General features: G+C 38.5%; 1 non-coding gene across 1 annotated transcript; it reads left to right on the top strand.

The window, feature by feature from the left end:
• Positions 1–6,061: 6,061 nt before the first annotated feature.
• LOC149022391 (small nucleolar RNA R71) lies at positions 6,062–6,168 on the top strand. Its single transcript, XR_016172612.1, has one exon. It is a non-coding gene; the product is annotated as a small nucleolar RNA R71 (small nucleolar RNA).
• The last annotated feature ends 898 nt before the right edge of the window (positions 6,169–7,066 follow it).

Genomic DNA, 7,066 nt, shown 5'->3' with positions numbered 1-7,066 from the left:
AATGGTTTTAAATCATATCCCACCAAGCTCTAAGGTCATCAACTAATCTTCTCTTCATCAAGGCGTAGTCTCTTCTCTATATCCAACATTGTCTTCAAGTATGGGGCATCATCTTCAATCTCCATAGTTTCAAAGTCGAACACTATATCTTCTACCAATATGGCCCATAGTTGACTTTCACTTCTACTTCGGGTCTTCAGACCTACAGACAAAAGAGTATCCGGTTTAAGGTTAGGGTCGGGTTTCACATTCCCCCCTCCTTAAAAGAAATTTCGTCCTCAAAATTGAAATTATACCTAAACTTCCAAAAAGATGAGGAAACTTCTCCTTCATGTCTTCTTCCTTCTCCCAAGACACTTCTTCAGGAGTATGGTTCTTCCACTGAATCTTCACCAAAGGGATAGTTCGATTCCTTAACTACTTGTCCTTTCTATCCAAGATTTTAGCTGGTTCTTCCTTATAAGATAGATTAGCACAAAGTCCTTCAGGTTATTGCTGTAGTATGTGATCTAGGTTCTCAACATACTTTCAAAGCATTGAAACATGAAATACATTATGAGTCTCAGCAAGTGACGGAGGCAAAGCCAAATGGTAAGCAACTGATCCAATCCTTTCAAGAATCTCATAAGGTCCAATGTAATGAGGACTAAGCTTTCCTTTAACATTAAACCTCATTACACCCTTCATAGGCGATACCTTTAGAAAAACATTCTCACCAACTTGAAATTCCAAATCTGATCTTCTTCTATCAGCATAAGATTTTTGTCTTCACTGAGCAGTCTTAATCCTTTCTCTTATCATATCTGTAATGTCTAGCCCTATTCTAACCCTGACCCTAACCCGGATCCACTATTGTATTTAAGTCCGAAGACCCAAAGCGGTGGTAGAAGAGACTTATGGACCATTCTGATTGATGATCATGATTCGGAAACCGAGCCTATGGACATTGATGATGATACCCCTTGCTTAGATGCTTTGTCAGTGTTTAAGGAAAGTCTGCGCATCGGAGAATATTAATCTAGTTGATGTACCTAATGACCTCTTGTACTCAATCCGAAGGTATTCCCCGAAACTAGACTTCTTGATTGAATTGTAGAAGAAAACCTCACTCAAATTGACCTTCTATAACCTTTCAAAACCCTACTTGAAGTTGCTGAACTAAACCTGTTTTTCTGCTGAGAAACATTTTGGTCGATCCTTTTGACCAAGGACATCGACCAAAGTTTCCCAGTCTGCCAAGTTAATGATTCCATGGAATATTCTCATTCTATTTATTATAACCTCGAGCCTTGAGCCCTATTGCAATCATTTTCTCACCTGAAAACGTGGGGGGAGCTTCCCAAAGCAACTCCTTGGCTAATGTGAAGGGCACCTCACCAAAAACTCATTGTTTATCATTAATTCTTGTCTACATCTTCCACACCAAGGTATGAATCACCATTCCACTCTCTATCCTACCATTTTCTATTCTTTTCTATTCCTATCTTGCTGATGAGACATTGGAGATGGTGCTGCAACCTTGCAACCACCACTCCAAGTGTCTACACAAGATTAACCTATGATCTTCTTAGCCATCCATTTATGCTATGCCTCCATCTCATGCCTAGCATATATATTCCTTAATTTCTCTATTAACATCATGCCATTTTGTACCAAACTGAGTTGTAGGGTACGCTATTGATCGTGTCGCTAACCAATCAATAATAAAATCCCATACTAATCTAGCAAGCAGAAAGTACAGGGTCGAACTATGGGGAACTAAAAGGCTAAGTTACTAAGATTGAATTTAACAAAAATAAATTTAAATTAAATCTATTAATTAGTGCAAAAACTTAAACTATGAATATGTGAAGATCTTTGGGATTTCGAATCCCCAATGCTTTTCCCTAACCGATATAACTCTACATTTCAAAGTAAATTAGGGATGGTCTTCCTAGGTATGCCTTATCTTCGCAAGACTATCGTCCTTCATGGAAGCTTGGCACGCTTAGTACGCTGAGTTATAAAACATCTTTGGCCAAACTCAAACACAATCAACTAGAAGAGATAGAACAATCAAATTAATGAAATAAGCATGGTTCATCTACATCCCAAAGAAAAGGAACTAGCTACTCATTATCACAAAGTTCATAAGAAAAATAAAGATGAAACATAGGGAGAGAGATAGAGAGAGAGAGATGTGGTCTTCTTCTTCAGCAATGAGAGATGAGAGCCGCATTCGCCGTCTTCCTTTCTGTGGTTGGCTTCTCTTTTATGTCTCCCGCACACAATGAATCCCCTCTCTTTACCTGTCGATTTGACCTTTATTCTTTCAGAATTTGGGAAAACTCAAAACTGGAAAGTTGTAGATATTTTCAATATCGTTCCATATCATCTTGAATCATCGAAGTCCAAGCTCATACGAGAGAGATATTTCCAAAATACTGAAGGTGGTCTGTTTATCGGATTTTCCGATTTATTACCAATTTTGTTCCTTAGAACTCCACCTATTTCCAATTTGGCTAAGATCTCACTTTTCATGATTTCTTGAGCAGCAAGATTGAATGCCATGATTTAAAATCCACCAATATCTAATATATTTGCCAACTTTACTCCATATTATCTCTAATATCCAAAATCACCTTATTCCTAAAAAATACACAAAAATACTCAATTAGCTCTCTTTAATTAAATAAGTATGGGGAATTAAATCAAATAAATAATGGTAAATGCATGCTTATCAAATACCCCACACTTGAGTGTTTGCTAGTCCTCGAGCAAAACAAGACAATAAAAGTAATACAGAAAATAAAGAAAGAAAAATCTTACTCACTTTCGTAGGAATCACGGTTGCACTTAGCATGTGCAACAAGCCTTTAAACCCCTAGGTTACCCAAGTGGACGAGTTGTGTCTCGTGAGTGTTTGCAGAGAATGTACACACAAAATTCTTAAGTGCTCTTCTAATTATTCTGGCAGTAGTAAGAGTAGAAAGATAGATTCCAAGACAAAGACACTCCACTAAAGATTGAAGGGAATATAGGCACCCCCACACTTAAGCTCTTTACACCCTCTCTTGAGTCTAGCTCTAGGCAAACAATTCAATCTAGAAGTCTCCTCTTATCTTCAGTCTATCAGTTCACCCTCAGATAAAACTAAACTAGGTACCAAATAATAACAAGAACTCAAGATCTAAGCAATATTGACCTTCTTAGACATTTCACCTTTATAAGCACATTAATTCACTTCTTTCTTTAATGGTCACAGTTCTAGTCCGTGCAATGTCTTGCCTCTTAAGCTTTCTAGATGGCCTATGTAATGAGTGTTGGGTCAGCCGCTCTCAAGCTAGATGGCCTTAAGGGACTAGGTGTAGAATACCCCTTGAACTTACTTACTCAAGCCAACTAGGCTACAGGCCAAGACTGGACCAAAGACACCCTAACTGTTTGATGCGAGGCACGATGTTGGTGACACCGAGACCCGGTTACTAAGAAGGAGGTCTAACCTTTAAACTTCAGCATTTTTTTTTTCACATTTTACTTCAATACATTTCACATTTAAATAGTCTAAAATCGGTCTCAACTTGTCACCATAAGCACAAGGCAATACAAGATAACTAGATGGTCAAACTTTTTGGACTACCTGGAATTCCTATTTTCCAATTCAACCTCGGTCTCAAAATGTAAAACCCATTACTATTCTCTTAAGAGGGTGTTCATTACATCAGATGGGATTTCTAAAACAATTAAACTCTCATTTTGTATCTAAGCAAGGAATTAAAACATTTATCTTACCAAAGCCAGAAAAAATTGGGCACTTTTTATCTTTGTGACAATGCTCTACCAACTATCAACAAGTCTTACTCGAGTTGACACCCCCCCCCCACACACACTTAAATTATGCAATGACCTCAGTGCATGCAAGATATATAAAAAAATGATAGAAGCAAATAGAGGAAAGAGTGTACCCGATGTTTGAAATCATGATAGAGCACGCAACAATAAAACCTAACAACTAACAAAGAAAAGAGAAGAAAAAGAACAAGAAATAACATCTATACAAATGGGTTGCCTCCCATAAAGCGCTAAGTTTAGTGTCTTCAGCCAGACTCAGTGAGATGCAGCCAATGGAGGTGGAAGCTCAAATCTAAATGTGAATGGTGAATGCTCTAAAGAAGTGGAAGAGTCCAACAATGTGTTGACTTCCTCAATATTTAGTTTAGATTCCCCAAATGGCAAGTAATACTGTAGGGGATCATCAATAAACATGTTTGGAGTATAATCAGCCACTACCTCATCAATAAAGTTAATCGCAAAGCACTCTTCATCCCTATTTGAGCTTAAGGATGCATTGAAGATGTTGACTCTAAGTTTCTTATTGCCAAATGATATGTCCATGACACCCGATCTACAATTGATGCAAGCATTTGCAGTGGCTAAAAAGGGTCATCCAAGAATGACTGGTGGTAACTTATTGGTAGTTGTATTGTCCATATCTAGGATCAAAAAATCAACAGGAAAATATAGATCCTCAACCTTTACCAAAACGTTTTCAAGTAGCCCACGAGGTCGTTTGATTGAACGGTCTACCAATTGTAGAATCACATCAGTGGATTTCAAATCTCCTAGACCAAACCTATCATAAACTGAACCGGGTAAAATATTCACACTGGCTCCCAAATCAAGCAATGCTTTACTTATAGATAAATCTCTAATGACACATGAAATTAAAGGTGTACCTGGATCTTTAAGTTTAGGGGGCAGTTGGTTGGAAATTACCAAGCTGACTGATTCAGTTAGGTGCACAGTTTTTTGTGTATGAGTCTTCAACTTACGCTTTTGGGTGCACAAATCTTTTAGAAACTTAGCATAAGCTGGGACTTGCTTGATAGCATCTAATAGTGGGAGATTAATACGAACTTGTTGGAATAAATCAATCATCTCCTGCATCTTAGCATTCTTTCTAGAATCTGGAATTGAGGACTCAAGAGCTTCAGGGAAGGGGGCTTTGGGAGTGTAAGATTTAGGAGTAGGACCCTCTACAATCGGAATGTGCAACTCCTTACAAGGAAATTGATGGGGAATACTCACAGGTGGTGTTTCTTTACTAGGCTTGTGTGCATCATTGCCAGTCTCATGGGTCAAATCAACCTCTTCTCGACTCTCAAGTTCAATGGGCAATGGCTTAGGAGTAGGCAAAGGTGCATAATATTCCTTCCCACTGCGTGTCACAACCGAGACTGCTTGGACTTGTTCTTTCCTAGACCCAATTTGATGATTAGGGTTACCTATTGGTTGACTAGGTAACTGACCAACCTCCCTCCTACTGATGGCATTAGCTAGTTTACCAAGTTGAGTTTCCAATTTGTTAATGGACTGAGAATGGAAATGCAACAATTGAGTGTTTTGCTCTAGTCCACTAAGCGCCTTTAGTACCTTATCCTTAAATGATGAATTATGTGAGGGTTGTGGAGATGATGGTTGCTCATTCCTATAGGCATTTTGTTGCATATTAAATGGAGGTGGCCAATAAGGTATTTGATTTGAGGGATTGGGCATTGAGTTTCGCCATGAAAAATTGGGGTGGTTTTGCCATCCTGGGTTGTAGGTATTGGAATATGAATCATTGCCAAATTTAGAGACTCCTTGGGCCAAATGTGTATGCTCCTTAACAAACTCAAGGTATTGTGTAGCCAAATACCAATCAGTGACATGATGGGATAGGCTAGAACATAAAGCACATGCTTCAATCTGATTAGGTGGAGAGAAACTTGTAGGAAGTGGAGATGGGGTTTGTTGTCCTAATGACAAGAGATGGTCCAATTTCTTTGATAGCAAGTCAACCTTAGTGCTCATCTCAATGGTAGGATTGATCTCATAGAGACCGCTCCTCTTTGGTTGCCCAATGGATGGAATCTCAGTCCTACCTGTTGAAGCATGGTGTTGGGAGTTTTCACTAAGGGTCTCAAAAGGTTCCCATGCCTCATTCTTGTGCATGAAAGTCCCACCACAAGAAGAATCAACCATTTGCCAATGTCGGTCTCTAAGGCCATCATAAAAGCATTGAACCAATTGCCATTTAGGAATAGCATGGTGGGGGCACTTTCTAGGTAATTCTTTTAGTCTTTCCCAAGCCTCATGAAACTATTCTCCTTCTTGTTGGGAGAAACTCGTTATCGCTCTCCTAATGCTATTGGTACGGCCAATGGGGAAGAACTTTTTAAGGAACTCCTGTTGCATTTCAACCCAAGTGGAAATTTTAACATTGTCCAAAAAATGAAGCCAATGCCTAGCTTTATCTTTAAGGGAGAATGGGAAAAGAAGTAACCTTAAAGCATCAACTGAGAGGTTTTGAATTTTAACCGTGGAGGACACCTCTAAAAACTCATCTAAGTGCTTATAAGGCTCTTCATTGGCAAGTCCATAAAAAGATGGTAGCATTTGAATCATACTAGATTTGATCTCATATTGAGCCGCCTCTATGTTAGGCAACTTAATACAAGAAACCGGAGTATATATCGTAGGAATGAAATGCTCACTCAAGGGCCTCATTGGAGGCTCATAGTTTGCCATGGTTTTTTGCCTTCTAAGGTTGGCCAAAGTCTCTTCTAACTCTAAGTCAAGTGGAGTCAACTCAGGGTTTAGGGATCGACGACCATGCATACACACAAAAGAATAAAAAAAAAGAATAAGCTAAATAAGGAAAATTAAAAGAAAATAACTATAGCAAAAGGGAGAGTTTAGGACGTACCTGAAGCGCAATCCACGTGATCTTTCAAACAAAAGTAACACATGTGGGATCTGAGGGATGGGGATTTTTAAAAATTAACCTAAACAACCCAATCTAATGCAAGTATTACAATTGAAAAGTCCTAAATACAATTATATCCAAGAAAGAAAAGATAACAACCTAAACTAATTATCGAATCGCTACTCTTGCAGTTACCTACACAACAAAAGAAAAAGAGATTAGTTAAATAAGCAAAGAAAAATTAAAAATTGAAAACACTAAAATCACTCTAAAAATTATGCCTAACTGACAAAAATCAATCCTAGCAACCGTGCTTTGGTTCCCCGGCAATGGCGCCAA

The sequence above is a fragment of the Hakea prostrata genome, chromosome 3 (assembly GCF_041222555.1).
Source record: "Hakea prostrata isolate BN-2017 chromosome 3, UWA_Hpros_2, whole genome shotgun sequence".
Lineage (NCBI taxonomy): Eukaryota > Viridiplantae > Streptophyta > Magnoliopsida > Proteales > Proteaceae > Hakea > Hakea prostrata.
The sequence above is the reverse complement of the archived record's forward strand: the minus strand, read 5'-3'. Positions and strand labels throughout refer to the sequence as shown.